The sequence below is a fragment of the Zea mays genome, chromosome 9 (assembly GCF_902167145.1).
Source record: "Zea mays cultivar B73 chromosome 9, Zm-B73-REFERENCE-NAM-5.0, whole genome shotgun sequence".
Taxonomy (NCBI): Eukaryota; Viridiplantae; Streptophyta; class Magnoliopsida; order Poales; family Poaceae; genus Zea; species Zea mays.
This window is the reverse complement of record NC_050104.1, coordinates 5507543-5521037: the sequence shown is the minus strand read 5'-3', so window position 1 is coordinate 5521037 and position 13495 is coordinate 5507543. Positions and strand designations below refer to the sequence as shown.

The window sequence follows — 13495 nt, the reverse complement described above, 5'->3', positions numbered from 1 at the left end:
ATAAAGTTCCATCAATTTGATAAAAAAGTAGCAGCAAGCTTCAACAAACAAATGATCATGTGTGTCTATAATCATGAGATAATAGAGTAAACCACCAACATGTGTTCTTGTTATCACACAATATTCATGAGGAGATAATAGAGTACTCAACACAGTTTCTGAGTACAGTTTCTGAGTATTGCAATAGGAAAGATAAAATAAATTGCTTCATGTCATGACAATAAAAAGGACAGACCCAAAGTGCCAAAGGAGTACGCCTCCAAATAAACTACCAAAAACCAGAATAAGTGTTGAGTTTTCTGAAACTATATGAAGCAAGAATAATGGATGCCCTGCAAAATGCTGTTGTAAGTGGCACTCGGTGGGTGCTTCCACCAGGCAGATTTCATAGCTCCATTTCAATGAAGAAGTCGTTGTCGTCTTCTTGGGCCACATAGTCTGTTAATTTAGCATTCATTTCAGTTCAGTTCACTAGACAGATAACTTGCTTGCAAAATCTTCATGTACACAACAAATGTACAAGCAATACAGATATATTATTAATACCAGGTAAAGAACATGGCAAGCTGCTCACCCCCATTGGATTCTTATTGTTTGAGTGGTACATTTTCCTGGACTACTACTACTTCCTCTAAGCAATTTAATTACAACATTAGATGCCGAAGTGTGGAAAATTAGATAGTAAACTTGCTAGGGACATCATCCAATATACTTTATTACAAAAGCTAGAATAGAGTAAGCAAATACTCCACATGGCACAAACGCATTAGCAGAACAGAGTCCCGGGCATACTGGTGTTCTGCAATAAATCTTTGTACTAGATTTAGAACTGAGGTCAGAGGTTGTACACAATGTGAAAATCATGGACTACTGAACCAGCCTAGCCTTGGTGGCCGTTCTACAGAAATATCTTAGCTAAAGAAGTGAATTCAGGAGGCTAGCTACACACAACGTGAAAGGCCATGACTGAATCCACATGTAAAATAGCTCCCAACTAAGCAAGTGTCATCGTTTAGTCAAAAATTAATATATATATTATGCATCACAGATATGCATGTTTTCAGCTTCAGAAAAGAAATGAAGAGGGTGCAGCGGGTCACTAGCCACCGATGATTGATGGAAAAAGAAAAATAATCGATGAAAAAGAAAAATATCTGTGACAAGGCTAAGGTGCTCACCTTTCTCGTCCTTCACCAGCCGCATTGTGGAGGTCGCCATGTCGCTCGCCTTTCTCCAGCTGCCGGCTTGCAGGATCCTCGGGCCCAGGCTCCAGCGAAGAGGAGGGAGATCTGTTGCCTTGCGCGAAGAAGAGGAGGGAGATCCGGTGATTGCGCGACGAAGAAGAGGCTGCCATGCGCGAGAAAGCTCTAGTGTTTTGCCGAGCGCGCGGTGCCAGGAAGCAGGAAGTGCTCGTGTTCAGCAAAATCACCGGACGACGACAGATCCAGTCCAAGAGAGTGCGAGGCAGTGGGCGGCGACGGCTTCGAGAGGGAGACGAGGAGGCGGTGGCTTTGCGAGGGAGACGGGGAGGAGGAGGCTTCGTGAGAGCGGACAGGGAAGCTCTTCCCGACCTGCTGAGGTGGGGAGCGAAATCACCGAGCTCCCCCGCGGTGAGGAGTTATTTGAGATTGTAATAATCTCGTCGCGCGGCTTCGCTACTTTATTACTCCGCAGCTGGACCTCGCCATTTTGGTATTCTGGAGCTCACACCCTCGCCATATTGGCACAGTTAATGCCCAGCGCTCTGTTAACGCCGGTTATGTTGCTTTTTCTGCAGGTTGTATTCTTCTTCGGACTAATCTACCCCCTGCCGGACTTCCCGTCTTCCTGCGCGAGAGAACTCTTGCCAACTCCCAGAAAACCGAGAACCGAGGGCGCGCCGCCGTCTGCCACCACCAGGGGTACTCGCCAGCAGGTTATCTCCGCGCTCTCGCATTGTTCTGCCTCCAGGGGGACTCGCCACCAGGTACGCCCCGCGACGGCCCGCGCTCTCGCATTGTTCGCTACCACCTGATGCCCGCGACGCCGCCTGCATCCAGCTGCCAGCGCTGCCGTTTGCCAGTAGCTGCCCGCGACGCCGCCTGCATCCAGCTTCCGCTGCTGTCGTCTGCCAGCAGCTGCCCGCGACGCCGCCTGCATCCAGCTGCTCGCGCCTGCCAGCAGCTACCAGCGCTGCCGTCTGCCACACATTCCTTGCCTCCCCATGGTTTCTCCTATGGAAACAGTGGATCTACCTGTTAGGAGCTCGGATTTGTCGGATCCCCAAGATTTTCTGTTAGGGGATGAACATAGAATGGAGGTCTGATTCAAATATTCAGCAGTATATTGTCCAGTTAATTTTTGATGCACCTGCGCCTAGTACTTGATAGCTGTCTTAATTGGATGTTTACAGGTTTTAGAAATTGATTGGGGTTCAATACAAATTGATGATAGATGGGAGGAAGAAGGAGAACAAGAGACTGCCTCTGAGTCAGTGATGTATGATCGGTTAGGATTGTTAGCTGAGGATGAAAACAGCAGCTTCAAATTGTGTTGTCCATTTGCAAGCTGAAATCAGCATACCAAATGTCTTCTGTTACAGCAGTCCATTTGCAGGTGAAATCGTGGTGTCCATTTGCAAGCTGAAACCAAGCTGTTTTCATTTGAAGCTGAAATCTTCTGGACAACTGAAGTGCCCAGCTTGGTGTCCGAATGTAGTACAAATGGACAGAAAACAGCTTGGTGTCCAAATGCTGTCCACATGCTGAAATGCTCTCTTCTATTTTCTAGAATGCCCAGCTACTGTCCAAATGGACTGAAAACATGAAACTGAATGGACATACACAAATAAATTCAGAATTTTGAATGGACTGAATGGACTGAAAACATACTGAATGGAAATATTAAGATAACCATACAAAAGCTATCGACTCCCATTCTACACTCGACAGAATGGACAACCCAGGTTCACAGATACCTTACACAAGTTCAGTTACCTTACACAAGGTAACTACTACACAGATACCTTACAGAAGCTAACTCTTACACAAATAACACATCCAGTGCCATTCAACACCACCCATATTACTCTACTTCATCTGACGATCCGAAAGCTCTTCAGAACTGACATCATCCAGTGCCCATTCCCCACCACCCATATCTTCATCTTCACCAAATTGGTTGTTGAACCACTCAGATAATGGTGGCGACGGACCAGCTTCGAGATCTTCTAAACGCTGTGCTTCGTCCTCAAGTGATTGAGCAAGCTCATACACGCGCCACATTGCGAAGTTCACTGACACATCTTTGGCCGTATCTGGTGAATTCATAATCTCGTCTCCGGCCAAATCTTTCAACTCCTTCCCAACTACATGCATCTTTGCAATGGCTTGGGCGAGGTCACTACGAACTGTTTCAAATCGTGTTATCTGCGAAACCACAAAAAATTCTGTTGGAATTGAACAAACTACTGCATATTATTGAACTTAGTACAACCCTTACCGACACAGAACGAGGTGCCGAGCAATGATTGTCGACGGCTGTGAGTTCTGTTGGACAAAAAATATTTTACACTTAAAACAGACGCAACTATATGATTTCAGTGATTGCAGAGCATTTCAGCGGACACAACAGTCTTCTGTTTTCAGTGGTATGCTGTTGGGGGAGTGCTCTTGACGAATGAAATAGGTACCTGATGTGGCCGCGCGGGTGTGCTCCTTGCCGGTGGGGTGCTCGTTGCCGGCGGTGTGCTCGTTGCCGGCGCTGTGCTCCAAGCCGCAACTGTCGCCTCTACGCTTGGCAACGATTGAAACAGACAGCCGGCTGAAGGCGGAAGCCACTTCGACCTCACTGTCGACCTCGACATCGACGTCGACGACCAGCCGTTTCTTCCCTCTCGCCGGAGTAGCCATCGGAGGAGGAGTGCTCTCGGAGGACGGAGCGAGCACAGAGAAGACAGAGCAGTGGCGGCGCCGTGGAAGAGGAGTAACTCGTGGAAGAGAGGAGAGACGAGGAGTTAGGTTTTCACCAGACTAGTGGTTACAGCATGGGCAAAATTGACTTTTACCATACCTAATGGAAGGTAACAGAGCGCTGGGCATTAACTGTGCCAATATGGCGAGGGTGTGAGCTCCAGAATACCAAAATGGCGAGGTCCAGCTGCGGAGTAATAAAGTAGCGAAGCCGCGCGGCGAGATTATTACAATCTCAAATAACTCCGCGGTGAGGGCCGGGAAGCGTGCTCACCAAATAGCGAAAAAAAGTTCGCGGGGGCGATTTGGCCCGGGGTTTTCGTGGCCAGGGATTGGACCGGGATCCTGCCGGGATCCTGTGCTGCCAAAGGAGCCCTCAATCCTCGGAGTAACCGCCGCTCTCCACATTGAAAAACCCTAGTCCTTCCCGATGGAACCGCCGTCGCGCCCGCCGTCAGATCCAGCCATCCTGGCACCACTGCGTTGCGCGATTCCCACACTAACCATGTGATCCGGATAAATCACGGTGCTCTTTTGTTAGCCCATTGTATCCCTCCCACCGGGTGACCGGAGCTAGACTAACAAGTCTTCGGCGCCACCCGGTTGCCGATTTGGGTTGGCGGTACAAGGAGCCACCGTGCTAACCTCAGTTTGTATGCTTGCTTTTTCTTGTTCGCACTTCGTGTCTTCAGCTTTCCTTCATTTTGTTCTTGTCCACTCGGTTTTCGTATGGATCTTTGATTGTCTGAGGCTCTGGATCTATGAACTAGGAGAAATGCGATAATATATTGCAAATGATTTAGAGTTTCAGTCTCAATCGCGAGCTTGGTATATGATTAATTTATTTTCTCGTCGGATTCTGATCTGCCAGCCTGATGATTAGCATTGTTTGCACAAAGAACGGAGATCTGAATGCGTTTCCTCGTCGAAGCCCGCTTGACTGTTTCTCATAGCAGGCTTGCTTGCTCCAGCTCGGATTGTTGACAACTTAACACTCCCTCAGTCCCTCTGTTTTGTTATGTCTGGTGTAGTTTTCCTCCTTGAGAGGAAACCTGCAACCACACATACACGAACATGCATGCATATATACATATATACACACATATCCTCTGCTCCTGCTTTTCCACTGATCTGTCTGAGCGGGCTCCGGGGAATGCTCCTGTAGATGCAAAAGTTATGAAGGCGGCAGGTTGGAAGAATGCCCTTTCTGAATTTGTTTTTAACTTTGCAAAAGCTATTTTAGTTTTGAAGTACTGCAATGCAGACAGTGTTGCTTTTGATGTGGTTGCTATCCCAACATCTTACTGCAGCAGATATCTGAGTTGCGAACTTGCAACTTATGGGGGACAACATTGTCATTTGACAGATGATGAGAAGCAATATAATGACATCTGTAGTGCTACTTGTTCCTGGGGGCACAATAGCATGATGACTCTGTCTAGGGGAATCTGTGATATTGAGTTGGTAATGCCAGTTTTTGTTTATAGCTTATTGAGTGAATGAGGTTGATTCATGTTTAACCATGCTAGTTTCTTTGAATAAAATGATATGTGGTCTTTCCTTTTATAGATAGAATATAAGTTTGTGTAATGTGTGTTTACCATAATCTGTTAACCTGCATTGAAGAGCAGAGTTGTTTGGATCGGTACCTCCCAAGCAGCAGTCTTGCGAGGCAATCATCTTGTCCATAGGCGTTCAAAGCTCTGTTTGCAGGCAATCTTGCCTGAAGAGAATCGAAACATGCTTGGGCTCTTTGCTTTGCACCCAGGCAGAGCTGCCTGGCGCGATGGCTGCTCCCAGGTGTCCGATTTCGGGTGCCTGGGGCAAAGATTGCTGCTTGGTGGGAAGCTCTCATCTGGGAGGCCTCGAAGTAAACACACTCTAAATGTCATTGCCATGGACACCTGCTTGGTTGGTATGCTGGATCATGTTCTACTTCCTCTGTTCACAAAAACTAACTCAGGTTCTCAAACCCTGTTTTCAAGTCGTCGACTAGTCGTCCAGTCGGTCCTGGGAGCTCGACTTGGGGAGCCGGCTCGACTTTTCTGGCAAGTCGGGCGACTTGTCAACGATTGGAAATTCATAGTCGACTAGTCGTCGACTTTGGTCTGGCAAGTCGGCCGACTTGTGCCCGAGTTCAACCCAAACAGCCCAAAGACCCATTACACAACATATTTTCTTGATTTGGGAGAAAATGCAATGGATGATCTTGAATTGGGAGATATTTAGGGTATCTACTATCTAGTATCTATCTAGCTGCAGCAGCAGCTTAGCTATCTAATGGAGCTTATTTCCTTTCAAGTTTGAACTATATTTTCTTGCTATTTGTTTTCCAATTTGAACTATATGGCTGTTATGACTTATGAGTTTATGACTTATCACTTATGTGGCTGATTTGGTTCAGTTTGAGGATTCAAATGAGGTAAGACTTGCTGTTTATTTCAGTTTCGTTCAATTTCAGGCTTCAAATGAGATAAAACATGCTCTTTCTTTATATATAAATGTTATATTGTCTATATGAAGCCATTATATAGACAAAACAACCACTATATTGGCAAGTCGACGACTAGTCGACTGACTTATCGACTAGTCACCAAGTTGGTACCTTGTCGACTCGACTTATCGACTTGAAAACCTTGTTCTCAAATACATGTTTGACACATTTTCGCCTATTAACAAAAGGTTGGCAGATGGAGAAAAGAAAAACAAGTACAACTGCATTGTTTTTAATAGCTTGACAAAAACATTGAAAGTTTCCCAATTTTAGTATCAGTTTGGTATCTGTTATTCCTTAATGTTGTCTCCTGGTGTTCTTATTGCGCTTTAGGTGTTGGAGGATTTATGTCTGCCATGCATCCGGGAGTTAAAATATTTAATGTCTCACCATTTCACTGCATAGAAACATTGATAGATGACGAGAAGATCTTCAGTGTTCCCTGAATCAGGGATGCAATAGCATGATGATCCCGGTCTAGAGGAATCTCTGATGCTAATATCAGGTCCTTTTGCTTATTTTCTTGCATGCTGTCTTTTTTCCCTGTGATCATGTTTGGTTTTTGGTGTTATTTGAGTATTCTTCAGTATTCTGAGTTTTTTTTTGTTTATTTCCTTTTTCCTTATGAGTATTAAGCTGCAAGGGTTAGTAGATGTGTAGATGCTTGTTAAACCATGGATTGGTTTAAGCAACTTCTAGAAATTGGCATAATGCAAAAGCATGCAGTTTGCAACCTAGATGTATTATAGTCATGGGTGTTCTATAAATTGGCATAATGCAAAAGCATGCGGTTTGCAGCCTACATGTATTCTAGTTTCAGTGTTTGTCATGGGGTGTTCTGGTTTGCCATCCTGATGCCTCTGCACTAACAGTGGAGATTGGAATACACATATTCGTTGATGCTGTGTTGGATCATGTACTTCCTCCTATTCCAAGTTCAGTCCATCGATCTATCCTTGCATATTCCACTCTGATTTTCTTCCACCAAGCTGGCTGACTGGGCTCCGACTAGGATGTGTCGATACATCAACATAGTCTTTTAGTTCCAAGCAAGTTGGGGTAGACTAGAGCTGAAATCCAACAAGAAGTCACCAAAAAGAGAAAGAGAGAGAGAAAGGGGAGGGGAAAAAGCTTTTGAGAGCACTAAAAGGGAAAATGCCTAATCACGGTTCGGGCATGTGGGTAGCTTCTTTCCAAGCACTTCTATTCTATCCAAACACAACTCCATTGGACTCCGCCTAGGATGTGTGTAGATAAAAAATAAAAAGGATAAGTCTTTGACAGACATATAGGGTGCTTGAGGAAGATTATTTGTGCATAACTGCCATTTATAGTGCCTTGAAAAAGTTTTGATTTATTTGGTTTTATTCTTGAAGCTAGTAGTCCAGTGTTTTTGTTTTGTTATGGGGTCATTTTGATATTCAAGCCTGATGATTAATGGTAATTTGCATCAAGTGTGATGATCTGAATGCACTTTTCCTGTTAATGGATGTGCCTGGCCACTCTGGATCTGGTTGATGCTCTGCTGCTGTTGCTGCTGCTGCTGCTGCGCCTTTTCCATCATCATCATCATCTCTCTCCCTAACTCTCTCCCCCCTCTCCCTCTCCCCCTCCCCTCTGGATGTTTGTCTGTGTGTTTGTGATTCCATCAACAAACACACACACACAAACACTGGAAAGTGTATATGTAGATGCAATGATTATGAAGGTTTGCCAGATATAAGAAACCCCCTGATCGAACAATTTTGTTTTGTTTTCCTCGAATATGCAGGAGATCTGCATATCTTTGCAACAATTTTTATTTGTGACGGGTTACCTCTGAGCTTGATGTTTTACTCTTTTGTTTTTGGCAAGCAGATTTTCCTAACATCATTGCAAGTGACCTTCTTCTGATTTTTATTTTTGATTAACGCAAACTGTGGAATTGTTTTGGTCTTATCAATTTTTGTCATGCAATCTGACCAGCTGTCAGGTGATCTGCATCGCAAATAAGATAAGTTCTTTTCGATGACGATTCATTTAAGATGGGTGAATGCTTGTGGTTGCAGCTTACATTTTTCGAGTTTCAGTGTTGTCATGGTGGTGATCAGTGTTCTGGTATGCCAGCCCAATGATTACCTTTGTGCTAAAAATGGAGATCTAAGATCTAACTAAACTTGTTTGTTGCTTGGCTGCTGTGATAGATCATATACTTCAATGACAAATATAATTATGTTGCATTGTGCTTTCAGAAAAAAAAGTCTTTCATTATTACGTTTCCAGAAATGCAGAAGTCCTTGAAAAAAGTTCTGATTTCTTGAGGCTAGTACTAGTAGTCTTTTGGTTTTGTTATGGGGGCATGAATTCTGGTATACCAGCCTGATGATTATGATGTTTTTTGCATCAAGAATGGAAATCCGAGTGTATTTCTCCCATTGAAGTCTGCTTGGCCGCTCTGGTTGATGGCCTGCTGCTACTGCTAGTACCAGTACTACTGCTTTCTTGGGGCTCATCTGTCTGTCTGTCTGTCTTGTCTCGTTGGCCACAACCAAGCTGGCTAAGTGAGCTCTGGGGAATCCTTATGTGGACATAAGGCTTATGAAGGCTTGGCAGTAGGAGAATGCCCCTGATAAAATATTTCCATTTATTTTGAGTGATCTCTGCCTAGAAGCTTGTCTTTCACTGTGTTTTGTTGTATTGTCCTAAATGCAATGTGATTTGACCTCAGTTTTTGTGGTTTAAGTTTGTGCTAATAAATCAAATGGAGCTGTGAATGATTTTATTATTGCCAAATGTTATCATCTATGTCGCCAGCTCTCGAAATTTTGTGACTTGTCGAAATTTGGATCTGATTTATGTGCCACCCAGTGACTCGGTTAGCTCTCTACAAACATATTTAGTTTTATTTGGACAGCTTTGACCAACAATTACTCCATAAGACCATGTCTAGCAGTGCGCTGTACATGACACTATTCATAGAGTGAACACAGTGAAGCTTAAATATGGGCATGAGGATGGATAAGCTGCTCGAGATAGCCTAATCTTCGCAATAAAAGTAAGAATGCTATCAGATTCATATTGAAAGTTACTACTGATTTTATGTCATGTTAGTGGCATTAATAGATTATTTGTCAGTCGAAGATTTACCCTAACAAAACAAAATATGCCTTGTATTTCCAGAGGGAATAGTGGATTTTGAGATGCAGGGATGACATCTTACTCAGGTGATCAGCATTGCAAATATGATCAGCTGAAGTGATTCCTTTTCATGGGGGTTCTGCTGTTCCAGCATGACGATTATCTTCTTTGCAACTGTTTATTGATGCTGGTTTGGCTGCTGTGGTGCATCGAATATCTCCTCCCATCACAAATATAAAGTTCATTTATATTGTATTGTTTCATTGAGCTTTCAAGACATTTCATGATTATATGAATCAGCTTGCACAATTCCGATGTATATAATACCTGGAACGATGGTTAGGCTGCCTATAGTGCAAGTTTTCACTATTTACTAATGGGCTAAAAACGTATGATGTTACTGGGATGTGTAATTTGTTTGGTTCTTCTGTTGATCTAAAAAGAATTTATTTTCAGAAATATTGTCATTTCCTTACCAGATGTGGGACGTCACTGTTAACTCAATTTCTTGCGGAGATGGTGTGTTTTGAGCAAGGACCAGGATGGATAGGTGGATCAACCGAATGCGAAAATGAAACTAGCTGTTCGCTTGACTTTTAATCCAAAATGACATTTTTTTGTCTCAATTGATTGCAGTTGTAGTAGTTTAAATAGTTGACTTGACTTTAATCCGAAACGGCTTCTGACTTAGACTTTAATTCGAAAAACGGCTTCTAATATATCTATGTGTTTTGTCTTAATTGGTTGCAGTAGTTTGAATAGATGGTTTTAAACTGAAAATAATACCCCGTAAGTTTGTAATTGATTGTCACTGTGGACAGCAAGTCCTAGTTCAGTGTTGATTGCCACTGTGGACGGCAAGTCCTAGTTCAGTGTGATTGTGTGAACTTGATTCTAACGCCGTCTCCAACAGTCTTCTTATCTCACCCCTTAGGCTCTCTAGTAATGAACCCCTAAATGGTACCTTAAGGGGAGATTACTATCCTCTATTTCTCTAGGAGTGTCTAAACCGTACTCTAAATATAGAGATGTCATTATTGTATTCTAGAGAATATAGAGAGCTTCTCTCATCTATCTATTATAATATTTTACGTAATAAATTTAGCAAAACTAAAATTTGCACGATACATTTAAGAGTGAGAAATATAAGAGTGAGAAATACATACGTACAAATATCAAAAGTAAAATATGTCTATAATATATGTATTCATATATACAGAACGAGATATAGAGGATGCTGTTAGAGAGGAAGGTAATATATAGGAGAGAATATTTTAGAGAAGACTGTAAATGATGGATATAGAGTATAAATATAGAGGACGCTGCTGGAGATAGCCTTATTACACTTACTGTTTCAAACTTCACTTTGTAAACAATATAATTTTGTCAGTGTTTCGAACCTCACTCTGACAAGTAAATTTATTGTGCGTGTTCTAGGCTCCGGACAACGTGAGTGGTGGGCGCAAGATTTATACGGGTTCAGACAGTACGTCTCTACATCCAATCATCGACAACTTGCATTACCGGTACCATTGATTATCAAAGCTCGTACTAGGGGTTACAAGCGTGCGAGAGAGAAAAGAGAGTCTCACAAGTCTCTTATTCGTAGTAGAGGTGGTTACAAGGTGGAGGCCTAGCTAAATCTTGGCTTAGCGGCGGGGCTTCGGTCTCCTGGTCCTCCTATTCGCTGATCCTTCTAGGTGTCATCTCCTCGTCTAGGGTCCGCCCTTGCGTCTGTCGTGTTCGGGGGAAAGGAACCTCCTGTGTCCGCGGCCGACCTCCTTTTATAGGATAAGGAGCCACCGGGTGATCGTAAAACTGAGCATTCTGCTACAGAGTAAAGCCATGCGTGCTTGTGGTCGCCTGGCTGTCTCATATTCTTTATTGCAGTCGATGCAGGAAGCATGGGGCTCGAGCGCCATCATTCGAGCTATGCCGGCCCCTGAACTTCATAGCCAGGGGCTCAGCGCGGTTCATCCTGTTGCGCCCTACCAGCGGCATGCGCACTCATGCCTAGTCCCGATAGGTCATGAGTGTGTCGCTGACCGGGGGATGCGCGGACCATAAATGCACCGCAGTCTGAGGTGCTCGTAGGTCATGAGTGCTCTATGACCCGAGGGGTTCATAAGTAGTGGGAGGCGGACCGGTGCCTCCGCTGTGGCTCGGCGCCTGACATAGTAAATGCGGTCGGTTATTTATGACGGGTCGGTCTCGAGCTAGGTGTGGTATCCACTCGAGTGGTTTCCCTTCGGCACGCTCGACCCCCTGTAAGGTTCCATCATGCCCGACCCCGGGCTCGGTGCCGCGGGGTTCATCCGGAGGCGGGTTCTTCTAGGGTAGACTTACCTCTCCAGCTAACCAGCGAGCCCCAGTTGCCACAGTCCTTTCCCCAGTGTGCTCGCTTACCGATGGGCCTAGGAACAGGGGATCGTATCCTCGACAGTAGCCCCGATCCGCCGGGGGATGGTGTCTCCCCTTGGGGGCTAGTCTCGGATCGAGCGTTGCCTTTTATCCTAGTGCATACTTCCACAGTTTCACGTATTTGGTGCTGAAACATCGTTTCTTTCCATACGCGACGCTTGGCATTTGACCCGCATTGCCGCGCCTTGTGCCTTTCTATAAATGATCCCTCCCTTAAGCGGCTTCATTATGTCATGCCTCAATTTCTTTGTTGAGGGATGATTTCTTTGCAGCCCCTTATGGACTTAGGCAAGCGCCTAGTGGATGAGCGCCCCCGTTGTCGCGCCCTCTTCGACAAAAGATGATTGATTTGGGGTACATGCCCTTCTCCCTTCCGCTTCTAGATTCTCAAGGTTATGCTTGCCTCATCTTCTTCCTTGTGCAGCCGAGTGACCTCAATGGGTCAAAGGAAAGACTTTGGGATGTCTTTCTGTCAGGCGTGATCCCGATCCTCTCGTTGTAGACCTCCTTGGATCTCAGGGAGTGCTTGGCTACTTACTACCACATGACGCTCGAGGTTACCGATGGCAAGGTGGTCTGTCTCCGTTCCCGCCTGGTGTAGGCGGACCACCGCGTCGTGCGTCAGTGTTGTCTTTTGCTTTCGTGGAGACCCCTCTTTGGCAGCTGTGTCATATCCTGGCCCCTGGGATGGTGATTTCCTGGCCCAAGGCTTAATAGAATTAATAGTGTAATCATACCAACAAGGTGCATCTTCTTTTTTGGAAGCCTATCTCGAAAGAACCTCCAAGTTAAGCGTGCTTGGCTTGGAGCAATTTGGGATGAGTGACCGACCGTGAAGTTTTCTCGGGTGCGCATGAGTGAGGACAAAGTGCGCACAAAAGACTCGTGTTAGTCTGTGGGGACAATATATGATTCTAGAGAGCTGCCAGGAGTAAGTACCGCCGGTCCAGGGATTGGACGGGGTGTTACAAGTGGTATCAGAGCCGACCCTCGAGGTTTCACGGGCGTGTGCGGGCTAGGGGGTTCGGGTATATGGCGCATGGCACATGTGGGCCCGGAGTGGTCATATGGCATGGCATATGACGACACTAGACACGCAGACGTGGCTAAGAGGGGAGGTTCCTAGATTGGGGTTGTCCGACGAGGACGTCGGTCTTCTAAGGGGGGTGGATTGTCATATCCTGGCCCCTGGGATGGTGATTTCCTGGCCCAAGTCTTAATAGAATTAATAGTGTAATCATACCAACAAGGTGCATCTTCTTTTTTGGAAGCCTATCTCGAAAGAACCTTCAAGTTAAGCGTGCTTGGCTTGGAGCAACTTGGGATGGGTGACCGTCCGGGAAGTTTTCTCAGGTGCGCATGAGTGAGGACAAAGTGCGCACAAAAGACTCGTGTTAGTCTGTGGCGACAATATATGATCCTAGAGAGCTGCCAGGAGTAAGTACTGCTGGTCCAGGGATTGGACGGGGTGTTACAAGCTGTCCGGTGGCGCACTAGACTGTCTGATGTCATG

At 45.1% G+C, this 13495-nt stretch overlaps 2 long non-coding RNA genes across 2 annotated transcripts; one reads left to right on the top strand and one right to left on the bottom strand.

The window, feature by feature from the left end:
* Positions 1–679: 679 nt before the first annotated feature.
* On the bottom strand, positions 680–1371 carry LOC111590118 (uncharacterized). The gene is made up of 2 exons (XR_002749202.1): positions 1179–1371; positions 680–810 (listed from the first exon to the last, which is right to left on the bottom strand). It is a non-coding gene; the product is annotated as an uncharacterized lncRNA (long non-coding RNA).
* A 2843-nt stretch (positions 1372–4214) lies between these two features.
* On the top strand, positions 4215–10020 carry LOC109942223 (uncharacterized). Its single transcript, XR_002264896.1, has 2 exons — positions 4215–9478; positions 9604–10020. It is a non-coding gene; the product is annotated as an uncharacterized lncRNA (long non-coding RNA).
* The last annotated feature ends 3475 nt before the right edge of the window (positions 10021–13495 follow it).